Source organism: Labrus bergylta, chromosome 5 (genome assembly GCF_963930695.1).
Source record: "Labrus bergylta chromosome 5, fLabBer1.1, whole genome shotgun sequence".
In the NCBI taxonomy this organism is placed as follows: domain Eukaryota; kingdom Metazoa; phylum Chordata; class Actinopteri; order Labriformes; family Labridae; genus Labrus; species Labrus bergylta.
The window spans coordinates 12,111,400-12,129,724 of record NC_089199.1 but is presented as its reverse complement, the minus strand read 5'-3'; the positions used below and the strand labels follow the sequence as shown (position 1 = coordinate 12,129,724).

The 18,325-nt window shown below is 39.5% G+C and overlaps 1 protein-coding gene across 1 annotated transcript in view; it reads right to left on the bottom strand.

Moving 5' to 3' along the window:
• ca16b (carbonic anhydrase XVI b) overlaps positions 1-18,325 on the bottom strand; it is a 100,681-nt gene that overhangs the window by 60,621 nt on the left and 21,735 nt on the right. The gene's annotated exons all lie outside the window — the stretch shown is intronic.

Sequence of the window (18,325 nt, the reverse complement as noted above, 5' to 3'; positions counted from 1 at the left end):
CAGTTACACTTCAGCAAATTAAAGGTGCATTTATTTGACCTTGTCAGTTCTGTCAGGAACAAAGAGGGAAAGGATGGAAGTACCAAAAATATATATCTTTGTATTCTTGTACTTATTTCAAAGACAATGGACAATCAATGACAAATTAGCCTGAAGAATTTCTACCACTTTAAAACAGGGATGTCCAATCAGTGTTGATTGTAAATGTAGCCGATTCAAGCAATGAATTTATTTTTGCATGCCATACTGACTGAGAAAGATGAGTTTCCTATAGCTCACAGAAATGTTCTGGGAGTGCATAAATGTACCAGGATGTATTGTGATTGAGAAACTGCTGGATTACTTTGATAAACTACTACTACTTTGTGTACATGTCAATAGTAAACAGGCTTTATAGTAAAAAATAAAAATAAAAAAACTGTGAAAAGACTCGCTGTACCTTAAATCCTCTCAACTTACTGTTTGGGGAACCCTTGTAACTGTTTCTGTAGTAGCATTGCAAGTTTGCAATACATGCGGAGGTGGAGAATAGAAGGCAAAGCTGAACAGCATTTTCTTTTTCTTTGAGCCTTCACTTCTTCAAAAATGTCTAAATTAACTCCCACTCCAAACCCAATATTAGAAAAGTGTACAGAAACTTTAATGACACGTTTTAGATGTGTGTTGAAACTAATTTCTCTTTATTTCTTTTTGTGTGGATGCTTACATCCTTAATTCATAAAAGCATTTCGATTATGATGCAATTAGGGTAAGGGAGAATTATCATGAAAGTGATTGCGGATATTAAAATGGCCTGGAAGGATGTTTTAACTTTGGTTTTAAACACCACGGTCACAGTCTTTCATCATTGGTCCCATTAGGATCTTTTGCTTTGCATGATTTCAGAATAGAAGTGAACTTACCATCAGTTAAGGTCAACTTTAAAATGTTGGGATTGGATATCTGAGCCTGATGCTGAAACACTGACTGCACAAAAATAAAAAAGGGAATAAGTAAGCTATTCAAGCCCATTCCTTTACAAATCTTATCCATCGCATCTGTCAAACTCCTAAACCTCAAACCTTTGTAGACCTTTCACATCCCTAACATTTGATAAATACGATAACACTAACTTTTCCTGAACCACTACAGTATCCGCTTCCTTGAAGTTTGAACAGACAACAGCTGTGACAGGTGATTAAAGGTGTAGCCGCTCTGGGAGTTAGCTGATGGGCGCTTCAGATAGGAGAACTACTTTCACCACACAAAGCTAAAGTGACAGAAAGTGAAGACAAGATCCAATGAATCATCAGATTCAATGGATCATAAATAATCCTTTGCCATCTCCACCATCAAGATGAATGGTTTTAAAATTGTACTTCCCTTTTTGCTGATGGTATGTGTCAACCTCCGACCCATGTTACATAAGTTCAATTCTTTTAATATATAACAGGAAGGTGGTCAGATTTTGATGACGACTGACATGACGAGACACAAATAACGTTTAATGATTCTGGACTCATAAGATATCTGAGCGTGAGACTGCTTCCTGGGGTGGTCCAAAGTGGTACTTCACTTAGATATTAATCTGCTTTATTAGTCTGGAAGCGCCGCATTCATTTATCATCGCCGGCAACTATAACCCTCCTAGCAGGCTCAAGCTGTAATGTGCTGCTGCTGGAGATTGTAGGGCCAAATTAATTTGTTGTCCAGCCCAAACACCCCGGCATTACACACAGAGTGCCTCAGATATAACTCAACTTTTTCTCAAAAGCTGTGCTCTCTACAAAACATCCTGCCTTTCAGATAAGCTCTCACGACTTAGCTACAGAAAAAAAGGATCAGACAGAGCGGTCATCTGAACAGACCCCATAAAGCCAACACAGTACCAGGGAAAATCTTTTGTACTTCTAGCAGTTTCTCTCAAGCATTTCATGGCCATCTAATGACCAATTAGCAGCACTGAAACCATACGTACTAAGAGGAGGATTGGAGGTTGAAAGTCCGATCTCGAGAGAAGCTAATAATCACAACCTAGAGTGAGATGAGGCCATAACATGGAGTTATAGTGAGGGGGAGATCAGTGAAAGTTTTTTTTTTTTTAAACAGGACCACAGTGTGTTTGTAGAGACACAGAACTTTCCAAGAGTAAGAGAGAGATAAAGAGAGTGATAAAAGAAAAGGTTTGACCCCTCACAAACTGTACACCCCCATGTTTACCACAGTACTACAGCAATGAAGAAGACTGCTCAATGCCAAACCCTTTGAAATGATGTTCATGTCTTTTTGTATGAACGTCATTTCAAAGTTTTAGTAATCACTACAAGTGGACAAAATATCTGGAAAAGTTAGGTCTACATACAACAAAGCTGGGGAGACAATTAATCTCTATTCTGCTTTCACCAACAATCAAATACCAACTTCTTCTTTTGTTTACCTTGAATTGAGAAGTGTTGCCAGTTTGCAGTGAGAAAAACTTTGACAGTCATCTTTTAGGGGGGGATTTTTTGAGTCCCTGGAAAGTATTTGACAAGCAGGAAACTGAAAACTGAATGGGAGAATGGCTGGTAAGTGCCTTCAAAGATGGTAGACACCTGTGAAAATGAAGATTTTGTTTGCAAGCTAAATATTACACAGCTCTTGGATAGAACATCACTTCAACCACGCAGGGTTATTTAAACACCAGCATAATTCTAGTTCCCCCCCAAAAAGGGGTTACCAACTATGAAATAATCTGTACTCCAGTGCGATGGAGTTGAAATAATACAATTAGTCCAAGGTTTTGGGATCTAATTTTAAGGTATAATAATCACACTAGATAAGCATTTATTTGTTTGCAGTTTAAGAACAGAAAGTCCTGGATTTAAGGAAAAAGGAATTACTAGACACGTTTTTGAACTAGAGCATCCCCCCCCTCCCACATTCTGTTGCAAGCTTCTCTGAATGTAATCAATATACCTAGTAGACATGAGCAGACACTTGGTTTCCTCCCTCATGAAGCTCTGCCAGACTTGAATACAGCTATCTTCCCTCATCACTTGTTTCAGTGGCTTTTTGCCTTCAGTCTGGTCATCAGCAAGTGAAATACTTGCTCATTTGGACTGAGGTCAAATGACTTGGCCGGTCAAGAGCTCTCCGCTGTTTACAGATAGAAAAAAGATTGTCGGTTTGTTCTTTAAGAATAATTATTCAACTCTACTGCCCTTAAATCAGTGGTTTGATTCCAAAGCCAGTAATTAAAGCTGATTGCAACAGTGAAAACCACCAAACCCAATGTACTGCGTAATACAACCAAAACAATGGAAAACACAACACTGCCCTGATACCGTCGGACTGCACTTCAAATTTTAATCTAATTTGCGTCAGCTTTGATATGAGGTTGCATTAGACTATCTTTGAGGCGTTATCTTAACCCAGACATTTTTCATTATGCAATTAGCAAAGTGACCTCATACCCCTCACTTACTCCACCCGACCATTCCAGATCCGGCCTTCACTTCCAGCACATGTCTACAGGAGAGGGTGGAGGACAAGACAAACAATCCAGCCGTCTCTGCATGTATATACAATGTGTTCCAGTACTTACTTTAAAGACAAAGGGCCCTTTTAGCTACCCACTTCAAGTCCTTAAACAAACTGTTTCCATGTCCATTTTCTCAGATAATTTGTACTAAATTTAACTTTTTTGATGACTGTCCTTCATTATACAGCAATATTTACCAATGATTTTTGATATTTTAAACACATTTTTGCATGGACCTTTGCAAATAGATCAAGTATGAGACGTTGGATAGGCCCCTAAGCAACACCTCTGGAATACAGTATTCAAAATTGAACTCCAGAAATAATGGTGTAATAGTGAATTGTACAACTGTATGTCACAGTAGGAGGCCATATAGCCAGTAACTTCAGGTGGTCCTGAGTTCTGAGAAGTGGGCATCTGATAAGAATGGCGCCACTGCCGTCTTAGAGCCGGAGCTCGATCTTTAATCAGGGGTCATTGTGTTCCACACAGCGGCCCCCGAACACATAAAAGCAGGTAGAGGAAGTGCTAAATCATACAGGCTTTGGGGTCTAATTGGCCACCAGAATGGGCTCAAGCCAAAATATTGTTTTCCCTTGGCGCTATCTGCTTCCATCTCGTGGACTTTCATAGAAACTGTGGCTTCCTGTTCTTGGGTGTTGCCTGCTGCAGAAGTACAACATCCCCTCGTCTGTAAAAATAATCTGGAGGACTTTGTGTGAAGAAAAAAAGAGGGACAGAAATACATTCTGTCCCATGAGGAGGAGCTTCCCCTCAAATTCAAAAAGTTAACAGCTTCCCCTTCAGTTTGGCATGTGGCCAAATTCCCAACAAATGTTTCAGAAACTTCACTTCTGAAGAGATCTTTGAATGTCTGCAAACAATACTAAATAGAAAACACTGTATCCCAGATCCCAGCATATTAGAATAGAGTAGGATGGGGAAAAATTGCTTCACTGAAGGAAAGGATTATAAAAAATGCAATCTACACTTTACTTTTCCTGTATATAAATCAGTTAATGTATTTGTACAGGAATTTAATACATTTAGTTTAGACTTTAATTTTGGGGGGGTTAATTGTTTGTTTCATAATTCTTGTGGGTGAGATTGTAATATGCTGCTGGTTGTGTAACTTGTGATTTTCTCCTTTACTTACACAAAAAAAAAAAATCCTACATGTTAAAAATAAAAATGTCTTACTGACATACAGTATATTATCATTTATCTTTACCAAGATGTTAGAGTAGTGATTCAAGCTCCTTGTGAACTCTTAACACATTTCCAAAAGTTCTGCTGATGAGCGCGTGTTAGAGATGAAATAGGTCAGAATCAAAATCATCAGTATACTTTGCAACAAAGCCTCATTGAAAATTTAAACAGGCCCACACACAGCCTGAATAAGTCAATACTCTCAGGCCCCGTTGACTCGTTTTGTGGAGCATACCTCTGTATTAAAGCAGAAAGTGTTACCAAACTAAGTTGTGTTGCGCGCTGGAGAAGGACGAGATGTGTGCAGTTTGAGAGGCTGCACTAACATTCACAAAGTCATGAGCTTACCTCCTGTATAAACTTTTCAAAGCAGAGAGAAACGGGTGTGGCCTGAGTGTATATATTCCACTGTTTGAGTACCAATGTCAATATTTGAGAATTGACAGCCGTGTGACGATATGTTTAAACTATATAGTCTTACTAAAAACTACATTTTAATAACTCATGAAGCATGTTCTCAGTAGAACAAGTGTGGTAGGGTCCTATAGTCCAGTTCAGCATACATATTCTATAAAATGGTGAACATCCAATAAGGGATTCCTAGATAAAGAAATACATTTGTTTATCACGTCTGTGTCCTATAATGGTATTACACTATTATAAATTTAGCTTAAAACCTGTGAATCTAACCAGTTATCTATTTCTGTTCCCTTTTTTATCAACCCTTTCAGTCCAAAATATGATCACCTCATTTTGCTCAACATTGAGTTAGAGTGAACAGACATGTTCCACCCCTGAAGATTTACCCTCCCAGATCAGATTTTTCTTTATTTTCTTACAGAAAAACACATCAGGCCAAGGTCTGTTGTCAGCAGGCAACTTTATAATTCATAGCATTGGTACAAGAATGTGTTGGGCTTTAGTTGTTCATGTTAAGTCTCTTCTAGTTCATCAATAATTTATTCCTGTGTGTACATTTATTGAACACGGGGTTCTGACAATTTTTTTTAATATGTTCAATGTTTTTTAATAAGTGATTCCATTTCATATCTGTTGTAAAAAAAAAGCCAAATGTAATCATTTAAATAAACCTTTAATCAAATGATGACGCAGGTTCGTCAGTCAGCCTTTGTTGACATTGGTTCTTATTTTGTATCTGGGCCCTTATTTTAGGATTATGTCTGATTAAAGTTTGAATGGACACAATGGATAATTTGCATGTCTGTTTATAAAAAAAAAAAAAAAAGTAGTGTTTTAAGTTGAAAAATGTGTTCATTATTTTTGTGCATTCACCATGTCAAAGGATAGCCTCCATCCAAACAAGCTCAACATCTCCAAAAGCAGACAAAGCCTGAAATAAAAACAGCACTTATGTAATCAAAAATTATCACACTGGGGTTTTGAAAAACTGAGCAGTGATTGCATTGGGCCAAAAATAAGCTGCATGAATGTTGCTTTCATTATGGAGACCTAAAATTGACATGATTTCGAGGTTTTAGCTCCTGAGTTCATTTCAAAGTCTGTTCAAGCAATTAAGCGTGAACAATGGTACTGGTATCATGTATTTATATTGTTTGACCTCAAATATGAGGGTGCCTACATGAAAAATGTATTTCTTGGGCTATGTATTTTTTGGTTGAGCTTTCTACCTCCTTTTATTCTAACAACAGTTTAAACTACGGACTTTTAAATTAGAGGTCACTCACAATAACTACTTCCTGTTAACATGGCCACTTAATGACAATGTTCTCCTTGATCATTCTTTATGTCATGTGCTGTTTTCAACAACAAAAAAATGAAGTCCACTTAATCCTGAATGTTTTAAAAGTGCATGTTACTGTGACCTGTACTTACACTCTTTGAGATTGTACATTTACTGCCACAGCTGTTTCACCAGCAAGGCTTATTTTCTCTACAGAGATTTTTTCATTAAATTCAAGGCAAATGAGTTTGATCCATGAACCTCAAAGCAGAATTATTTGATGTAGCAAATGTTCCTTGCTTATTCTCCTCTTTTAGCTCAGGATTGCACATCATGTTTGTCTGGGTAATGACTAAGTTTGTGGAAAGTTCAAGGGAAGTTTTGCAACTCAAGTCAACAAAAGTTCTTTCCCTTTCAACTTCATTGTTGCTCCTCTGAAACTTGTGAAAGAGTAACTGTCGTCTCTTGGGATTTGGCCTCTCTATGTATCAGTGCACATTGACACCAATCCAATACTGCATTGCTGCGAGGAAAACCTCTTGCTAATTGTAAACAAGAGAGGGAGGTGAGCATTCGGTGGAGCAGAGCACAGATCTCTGTAGAGCTGCAAAGTGAAACGCTGATTAGTGACGCTACATTACTCCGCTTTGTCCAAGGGCAACTGTTTCATATCAGCTAACAGTCTGCAGCACAGACGCTGACCTCAGCACTCACAAATGTCCCGCAGCTGGTCCTGTGATGGATGCTGTAATATCAGAAACAGAAATTGCATTCATAGTTCTTACTATATTAAGGAATAATTAGGGAGGTTTTTTTTCAGTAGTTAAACAAATCAGAGGACCCTTCAGATGGAGACCAACTATTGAGGCTGAAGAAGATCACATACTTTAACGTGTGAGGCCATCTGCACAAGATGTATTTATGTTAATATTGATCCTCAGATGAAATGGCACAAAGTCTGGTTTGCTATATTTAACCAATAGGGCTGTGCATTCATAGACTGTGCGCGTGCACAAATCACACGCGCGCAGAGCAAAAAATATAATCCATCTCCAATTTGTCACATCAGCGTTTCAATCTATTCCTATTGTTACGCTCCTTTTCAGAGAGAGCACCTTATCTCACTCGGCGCCATCACCTCCCTCTGAACTGTCGCAGCCTCATATTCCATTTATGCAGCTTCATCCATTAGTTTAATTATCTCTTCTTTTTGGCTCTTGGAAGTTCCACTAAGTCCGGACTTCTGCACCTGACTATTACAGAGGGCATACTGTGACCGCTTATTCAACTTCACAAGCTAGAGGGAGCAACTTTAACTATTGTCAGTCTAAATTGTTTTAGTCCTAAAGGGTATAGGGGGACACAGGGTGTGCCATCTTCAATTAAATATCTGGTTATTTATAGATCAAAATACTCTTGATTTAAATGCATGAAATGATTTGGTTTGGTCATGTGACAGCTTTAACAGAGAATTGGTAACTGTGTTACTTCTTACAGGGCTGAAGGTTATTGGAGAAAAACAACATTGCGATATCTGCGGGTTTGGAAAAATAAGAAAGGAAATAACCTAGACAAATGTATTGAGATTTTGATTGATGAACACAGAAAGCCAATCAACAATTGTACTTTCAAAGTGAAATTTTTGACCTGTAGGTGGCAATAGACAAAGTTAGAAGATCACCAAAGTAATTAAGATTCATCCTCTTGACACCATGGACCTCTCTACAAAGCATCACGGAGACATCAAAAATACATTTCAGTCTGCATTTTGTTGTCGTATATAAGAGACATACCAAAACAACGCTTCCAAGCATGGCTGAAAATGCCGAAAAACTTTTTAAGACAACAGAAGCACTCATGTCACGGTCCTGGCCACTAGATATGGCGAGCAGACCGAATGATAGGATCTGCCTGCTGAAGGCCCTTGTCCCTCCAGACTGAGGGACGCAGCAGAGGAATGATGAGTTGACTGTTGGTCACCGACGAGCGATAAACCAGAGCAAGCAGAAGGAGACAGGCAGGCAGTGGTCTCCGGGGGGGGGGGGGGGGGCGTGAGACACACGGAGGCCTCTCACTTATCTGCCTGTCACAGCGTCAGCGTGAGGTCACCAGTAAGCAGACCATTAGCCACAGTCAGTGAGTAGAGGTGAAAGATCTCCACCCACACAGTGAACCCTCAGATGACACGTTATCTGCTATTTTAGTTTGCCTGCTTGTATGTGTTTTTTTTTTTTTTTCTCTCTCTCTCTCTTTTTGCATGGGCAGCGTTTTTAGGTCTTACAATGCCAATTTTATACTGTGAAACTGCCAAATGTCCCAACAATCCTCCCTAAATCACCCGTAATATAAAAATAATCTCCTCTCAGGATGTCTACAGTGTGATATCTACTCTGTATACAGTCTGTCTTCTAAACAATATGTGATGAATAAAACACTGATTGTCTCTTATATTGAGCCAACAGATACAGATTGGGATTGAAAATGAAGCAATAGGACATTTGCTGTCTTTTTCTTGACAAATCCACATGTATACAGGTTTTCCTGAACTGATACAGAGACCCATGCATTGTCTTCATATTGTCATTATCTTACAAAGGCTAATGAGCTATTGTATTTGTCTTTACTCAAGAACAGGAAGATGCAAAAATGCACAAACAAATTCATACTCACAGGGATAAATTCACTAAAATTGAAAAGATATAACAATGATAATCAAGTGACAGGAAACAGGCATGGAAATGTGACTACCTTTTCCAAGAAGCACTGATAGAAATAGATGCTTTAGTAGTTAAAGTAATAGTAGTGGAGCATAATATTCTAATAGACGATCAGCAAAAAGCCCTCGCACGCTGATCCAATTCAAAGCGAAAAGCATGAACCCACTTGATAAGAGTGAAAACCTTGACCATGCTCGACTAAACTCCTGAATGAACCATTACTTTCATAATCACTCTGTGTTTGTGTGTAGATAATAACACACTACAACGCTTGTTTCACAGCCCAAAGTTTGGATGATGGTGATTGTCTAGAAAAGGTCACCGAGTCACAACATTTAATAGGTGCTGTCCACTTTGCAGCCTGAACTCTGTGAAGGGCTCACAGCTGAACACAACAAGTGAATGCAGCCATTAGTGTATAGAGATGTTGGTAGCAGACTCCAACAGCCAGCCAGAGGCCACCTCAACACAACCTTCTTGGCGGAGGTGAGTATCATCTTCAGCCAAATCATCTTCCTGTTTTGCAGCTGTGCAATTTGGCTGGATCCAAACAGACTTGTATGTGTTTACTGCAGCAGATGCTGACAAATCGCCTGTATGGTGAAGCCTCTTTCTGTGCAGCTAAAGCTTCATGTCTGCTGTGTTTTCATTGTCATCTTTTGCTTGTTTTTTTTTTTTTTTTTTTTAGAGCTACAGAGTGGGAGAGACTTTGTGCATATGTGGAGTTGTGAAACAGTCAGAAGACAAATGGAGTAAAGACCGTGGAAGGTAAATAAAACAGTGCTGTTGACAGGGGAGCTGTGCAGGTTCTTTAACCTTATGTACCCTCAAACCTGCTAATTAGGCCACAACACACAGCTGAGCAGATGACCACATCTGCAGAGGAGTGTTGAGCTAAGCAAAACAAGCAGCCTTTTTCTTTCTTAAATCCAGGCTTAATCCAGCCTGCGTTTCACCCGCTTTAGCATCCGCATGCAAACACTTGCATGAATTCACATGAATTCAAATACAGCAGCCTTTTAAAGGATAAAAGCCAAGAAGAGAAAATTGATTCCAGGGGAAATCTGAACACTGGTGAAGATTTGTTTAATTCATTCCATAATTAATGTTGCCTTGGGCAGGTCTCTACTTGGTTAGTTTGGACATACTAACCAAGGAAATACCCCCAAAAAGTTATATGAATAAGTTCAAATTCAAAATTTCAATCCCTTTCCACTGACTCTCCCTTTGTTGTCACACCTTTCTTACATCTTCCCCCTGCAGACACATGCACTGAGATAAAGTCCAGCTCACAGGAACTAAATGAAAAGTTAACAAACCCCCTAACGACTGAAGGAAAAAAAAAAAAAAAAAAAAGGTAGTGATGTGCACATGAAAAAGTGACAAAATGATCCTTCGCCCTATGGCTTCAAAGTCTCCTCCTTCTGCTTTGGGCTAAAAATGTATTTTAAAACGGAAAATTACAAGCAAAAGTTGCTATTTATATTTCAGAACACTGGACATGTTAGCACGTTCACAATCCGGTTTTAAGGTTATTTTTGTTACTCTAATCAAAAGGCCCGTTTATAACTGTTGTAAGTTTTTGCAAACTGGGAAATATGAACAGAAAGGTGCTTGTACAAATGGTTCAAGACTATCACACATTTTAGAAAGCAAAGAACAGGTTCTACCCCAATAATTTCATGATACATCTAAATTATTTATCACCCCTTGCAGGTATATGAGCTCCCACTTAAATGAGTAATGAGACTCTGCAAGACAAAGAATGACAAGCTTGAGTGAACTTCTCTCTGGCTGCTTCTGTGAGAATATGAGGGCGGATCAACCTAAATTAACAGAAATGTCTTTGGGTTTTGCAGGAAGAAAATGGTACGGGTTGTTTCGGCTTTCACGGTGAGAATTTGAGAGGCTTTTTGTCCTCAGTCTTTTACTTAATTAAGCTATCCAACAGAAATATATAAAAAACATATTTCAGACCAAATATTCAGTCAGTTACATAAATATAACCCCATGTATTTTGATTACACGTTGTGTTCGGGGGGAAAAATACAAATAAAACCCACCCTTGTAGGCGACATTAGCTCCCAGAATCACACAGTAGAAGGGGAAAAGAAACAGGCTTGAACCACTGTGAGCTATTGCCCTCTCCCAGCTAAGCTCACCCCCTCTGCAGCCATTACTCTTCGATGTTGCAGTCGTTCTGCAAGCTAAGCAGGGACAACAATGGCTACATGTTTACACAGCAAGTGTCCTTATAATTTAGAATGGGGACAGGAATCGATAGTTAGCAGTGTAATTCAGTTAAACTAGAGACAGTAGTGCAGGATAAACGACGCAACGAGCCTGTGAGAGTCACTGATCTGGAAGGGATGCAGTACTGAATGCCTGCACAGGCGAACTATACAATTACAACTCAGTGGATAGAAGCTCTACTGCTGTTTAAGTGCAATTTCATGCAAACATACCTTGCAGTATTTGAACACATGACTGTCAACGAAGCACTGTTTTATAATTCAAGTCTTCCCACACCGTGCCATTATGCTACCATTACCGCTGTGCTCGCCCTCCCTGCAGCTACCTCCTCCTCCTCCTCCTCCTCTCTGGGGGGGAACGCACTCATTACCAAGTAAGTCATCATGATTATGAGTTTAAAAATTTGCTGAGCTGCTAGCTAGCTCATTCCAGTTCATCAGCATAACCACATTAGAGAGAGAAACCTGTGGGCTGGCATTCTTGCGCTTCCCTCAATATTGGAATCCCAGCAGGCCGAGCATGTCCACATCCATTACGTCGAAACCTGAGCGACCGACGAGGTCTAATATGCTGCCACCAGGTACGCCAATGCCATGTGACACCTGGAATTTAATTAATCAGGTTTACACAACAAACCAGTTGGTCCAATACATCAATCTGCCTTAAACAGTGGAACTAGAACATTTGGCTTTAGCTATCCTTGAATAGAGGCTCAAACAGGCTGCAGATAAAGTTGCCTTAATGGGAGAATTTGACAATTCAAACAATAACCTCCAACACACTGATAATGCCTAAGCTCAGAGTGGAGGAATCCCTAATTTATTTCCATCTCTAACATATTTACCTCATCTGGAGAAAGGAAACAGATTGTCAGAAGCAGTGGGAAGTAAGATGATTTGGAGCTCAATTCTGCTAAATTGGTTGCTGCCAGCGTGATACATCACAGAGAATTAAGATGCCTCTCCCCCCAGCACCGAACTTCGGCAGCCATATTGGCACATCTGTCAAGGGCCCGCCCCTGACAGAGACAAATGGAACAATTCTGGCACAGGAAGGCTGATCCAAACTGCTAGCAATAACCAAGATGAGTAATGAGTCAGCTTGGGCCCAAGCAAAATTCATTTTTAATAATTAGTGTTCCTGCACCTCTCATTTTCTCACAAAATGACTGCGGATACAACTACAGGTTGGTACAACGCATCAGCAAGACTGGAGGGATATAGATGATGTTGTGTTAAGCTTCCATCATCACAGAGAATGGCTGTGACTACAAATGCAAGGGGTGTAAGATGGATGAATCTCTCCGTTTTTTCCCAGGAGGAAGAAATTAATCAAGTCGAGAAAGCAACATGGTTACGAGAGGCAAAAGAGAAATGTTGCAGGATGTGCACAACAAAGTTCAAGAGATCCTAAGTGTTTAACTCGGTTGTGAATGAACAGTTTCTATTCTCAAATAGAGGGAGAAGAGGGAAACATGCCTTACCTCAAATGACACCCGTAGCAGACCCCATACAGAATACAGGTATAGTAGTGAGGCAAAGGAGGTGAAAATCAATTCATTAAATGTGATAAAAGTGCTGATTTTGAATGTGTTAACTGGTGAAGATGTACAATGCAGTCAGTGTGCAGGCTTGCATAAGAAAGAAATTGCATGTTTGTGTTTTTAAAGCCTGTCATTTACTATCAATGTGAGATGCCTTCAATTCCTGGAATCCTCAGAATGTCACTGCAACTAACAGATTATGTTTATTAATGTATTTTTGTTAAAAACATTATTGAATATTCCTTCCGAGTGACTATTGTGTTAAACAGAAAATCCGAGACACAATGCATAATGGGCTTTAAAGCAAAGCTGCGCCATTTCCTCGCCGCTTAAATGAATATACCTGATAAGGATACTGTCTGTGTCGTGAATGGTGATGAAATAACACAATGGACAGTTGCTTTGCAGAGCAGGGTAAGCTGTTCATTTTAAAGGCTTAACTGGACTTTAGTGAGTGGAGGCTCGTGGGTAGAGGCAAGGCTTTACACCAAGACGCAAGTGGATCAACCAGTGGAGGGTCTGCTCATTTAAACATGCTGAAGTTTTTATGTGAAGGATTGTGGTTGTTGTACGAAGTGATCACATAACAAGTAAAAGCAAAGAAGGCCTGGACTTAAAATGACGATTATGTTTAAAAGCAGTAATAAACGCATTTGTTCAACTTGGTTTCATTGTTTACAAATCCCCAAGACAAATTGTAGAGGGTATGCTAATGTCATTGGACTGTATGATGATTGGAAATTAAATTCAACTGCATGATGTTCAGCAGTATTTCACTCTAGCAAATAATTCAATTTAACAATTGCTGTTTGCTGTTCATTGGACACCCAACACTGTGCGTCATGATTCATGATACGAAAACAAACCCTGCAATAGCTTTAATATTCAGAATTTGATTGTCTAAAACCAATCAGGAGCAAAACATCATTATTTACAACAAATCAGATTTCATCAGTGGGAGCTTGGTGAGATCTTAAAAGCTTTGGTGAAGATTACCTCCGTTTCACTCACCCGGAAAAAAAACTCTCAGGATCAAAACACCTTAGGCCGCTATTATCCCTGAGGAGAACGTTCCCTAAGGTCCCCCCCGTATAGAATGCCCCAATGCTTTACCCTCAATGGAAACCCTGTGTGCAGCTGTGTCGTCAGGATCTTTGCTTTAAAGTCAAGTACTTCTCATACATGGAGCTCTACAGGGAGCAATCCTACCCTAGATTCATTACCTCCAAGAGGCAGAGCTTCTTCTGTCGGGCACCATGACAACATGGCATTGCTCTTTTCCCTCCAGTCTTTCCAGAGAGAAAGAGGGGGAAGGGGGGGACAGGCCACGAGAGACAAAGTGCACCGCCTTCACAAGCAGCCAGCCAATATTATGTCGTATGAATCATAGGGTTTATCATGTCAAACCAAATAACCAATGTGGAGGCATAGTCTCATTCTGAAATCAACCCAAAAACAGTCAAGAAATAAAGCACTACATTTCTTAGCAAACAACATATTAATAACGAGGAGACTCATTTATCAACCAAGGAATACTGTTATATTGATGTGTTTGTCTCAAAAGCCGGAATGAAGAGTTTAAGGTACAGTACATTTTACCAAATAATGAAACAAATGATGTGATGGGTCTGAAGACAGAAAAACAAGACAGGAAGCTGGAGGGTGCAGTGATAAAAATAAAAAAAAACAAGGGGCAAAAACAAACGGCCCTGGCAATCACCCGCAGTGAGTTACCTAATCTTGTTTTGTATCCTCTAAAGTACTAATTAAGTTGGATCAACATAGCAATTGATTGAAAATGACACTTCATTCACTTCATTATGTGAGACATGAGTGGAAAGATTGCTAATGATCACAGGCAATTTCAGTGAAGTGGAATCAAAAAAAAAAAAAAAAAAAAAAAAAAAAAAAAAAAAAAACAGTCAGGCGGAGGGGAAAATATAACCAGCACGTATCAGGAGATCGCAGGCTCTTTCAGCAGCTACAAACAGCTTGTCAGGGTGGCTCCAATCCAAACATACACCACTGCTGGATGCAAACACAGAGATGGAGCTCTATCTGTACAGAGCAGAGGGGTTGGAGGGAGTGAAACATGGACAAAAAAATAAAATAAATCACCCACATGTTGTGCTTTACTAGTGTTTGTGAAGGTAGAGTATAAGCTAAATGATTCTGGTTACAAACGTACAGAGCTGGATCACGGCCAAAACATTTGTTGGTAATAAAAAACAAAATTGTAAATGAAAAAATAAAAAAATGTAAGGTGTTTGAAACAATGCAATCATGATTATTCTTTTCAATAAAGTACTTGTTTTTTTCCACCCTTTCAAAAAGTGTTTGATATTAAGGTTCAATTTGTTGTCTTTTTTCCTCCCCGCTTTTTTTTTTCCCTTTCCCTTCTCCTTTTTGTTTTTCATTTTACACACTGTTAGAGGGGATCAAGCGTAGTGCTTCCGCAAATGCACATTAAGGTGCTCCAACTGTTGTGCTGTAATTAAACTCGAACAATAAATCAACAAGAGTGCAATCAAAAGCAAACTACCGCCTATATTTGGGGCCACAGATGCAGAAGAACAGATTTTTAAAAAGGGAAGCAGAGATACTAACAGAAAATGTGAAAACCTGACACACACACACACACACACACACACACACACACACACACACACACACACACACACACACACACACACACACACACACACACACACACACACACACACACACACACACACACACACACACACACACACACACACACACACACACACACACACACACACACACACACACACACACACACACACACACACACACACACACACACACACACACACACACACACACACACACACACACACACACACACACACACACAGCATGCTTTAAATAACTTTTAATCAAATTTCAGGGTGTAGGTTTGAGGCGCCCTACAGTGAGGTTCATAACCAAAGCACACAGGAAGGTGTCATGTCATGGTACAAACAGAGCTGCCATTGCACTGTGTGCCTCTTCCCTCAGTGCCTTGATGTGTTCAAATGCAATAGCTTAGTACTCTCGCCTGTCAGGATATAACAATAGAATACATTTTGATACTGATGGCTATCATATTGGAACTGAAAGTAAGAACACCAAAAATTGTGTCATATATTCAACGGGCTTCAGCCTCGATGTCATAGATGATTTGAATCCTTGGTCCCTAGAACCAGAGTTCTCAATGCAGGAGCATAGCAGGGTATATGAATACATTCCAACGATTCTCAACATTTCTCTTCTGTGTTTATGGTTATGCAAATTATCAGCAGGTCTCTTAGATGAAAAAATAAGACCAGGTGAAAAAACACATTCATGTCAAAAAATCAGTGTTACTTCTACAATACCATGTCAGAAGGATCTTCAAGCTGAGCTGACAATATTTTTGTCTTTAGGTGCTCGCCTAATTTTTTGGCTAAAAGTCTTAAATTGATTGCAAGGTTTTTAACGTAAGCCATATTTTCCAATGACGTCTCAACCTCTTCCTAGACGGAGCAGGTAGTTCAAGTGAAAGTGTCTTACATTCTTCAGGGACTGAGAGCCAATGTGCCATTAATTTGATCTTATTAGCCAACTTAAAACCTTTTAGCAAACTTAAAAGCTTTTATGCTTTTATGTAGTCAGGACAGTGTACAAAGTCGGAAGCCGGAGAGAGAGAGTGGGGAATGACATGCAGCAAATGAGGCACAGGTCAGACCCCAATCTGGTCAGCTGGCCACGACCACTACAGCCTCTGTACATGGGCACACAAACTAACCACTAGACCACAGGTGTCCCACTTAAAACCTTATTAGGTTAAAAAATAAAATAAATAAATGCCAGTGAAAATGTTCTCATGTCTAGCCAAGAACAGGTGTTCTGGAAAAACTGTTTGTGCTCTACTGCAAAAAAAGGATAGAATAGTTTTGTATCTCACAGCCAGGTTGAGTACAGTGGTTAGTAAATGTCTAAATGTAGCTCTCATGGTCTGGTAATAACAACACAGCCTATACACAAAAAGTTATGCTCCCCTTTAAATTATGTGCATCTAGCTCATAGAGCTGAAATCTGCCTCTTACCCTCTAGCTTTAGGCTAACACTACTATGTGATTTTTTTTTCCTCCTTTTTTACACTCACTTGCACAGACCAAATGCCCTTAATAACCATTTAGCTGCTAAGGCACGCTTGTCTGTCCCCCATTCACAGCCTTAGCCACTAATTACCTTTCCAAAGCCATGGACATTTCTGTGTTCCCTCAATGCTTCCCTTTTTCTTCATACAATCAGCCAGCTGCCTTCTCTGAATTGGTGCTCTGCACAGGACTGAAATGAATGTCCAAAATCAACCCATGTCGGCCAGTCTCCCGACCCCATGTTTTTTTTTTGTCAACACTCCATTTACAATAATAAAATAAAAAAAACAAACATTAAGAGAGAGATCTAATCTTTTCCCAATTACCAGCCTGCCTCTTGCTTAACATGCATGCAACTCTTTGCACACATAACCATCTGCCAAACAAAAAGACATATGGCCACAAAATGTAATTGACCAAAGAAAAGTGCTTAGTCTAAACTAAGTCTGATATGCGTTGTACACGCATATATACAGTAAATGTGTTTTTCCTCAGAACAGCAGAGCGGAGGACAACCTATTCCTTCGGCATATAATTTTCACTGTTGTGAGTCATAGTGTGAGCAAAGGGACCAAGTCAGTTATTTTCCTGACCAATGTTTTTGGAACCTGTAAATATAATTTTACTGACTGCTCCCCACTTCCTGAGCTCTTCCAATGAGGTGCCCTCGATCAGAGCACGCAACCCCACATCTCCCACTGGAGCTGCTCAATGGCGGACAGAGGGCTTTATTTACACATGGGTGTGAGTGTGTTTGGCCAGATGTGATGCAGCACTCTGAAAGACCATTGATGTGTGCTTTTCATATCTGCGCTCAGCCAACAAAAGTATCTAGCTGTCGGCAAAAATACTTCGTACTAATATACATTAAAGAATGTATAATGCAGAAGGAGCATTTTCATATTGATTTCTTTTTTTATGAGCAGCCTTCATGGTTTCTAAATGTTTAATTCATTAGAATATGGTTGCAAAACTCAATGTCAACTGCATAAATACTGGGAAAAAAATTGTGCATGTGGGTAGCCGGGAGTGTTACAGCGCAGGGCAAGAAACTGATTGCCTTAAACTTTATATTTAAAATAGGTCTTTTACAGTTTTAATAAAGCTATTGCTATGATATACCAACAAATCTATGTTATGCCTAGTTGTTTTTTTGCAGACTTTCTCAAGGTTATAACTCTCCTGCTGCAACTTCAAGACTTCAGAGAACACAGCTAACACATCAATTTGCCATTTTCTCTTGCAAAAAAAACA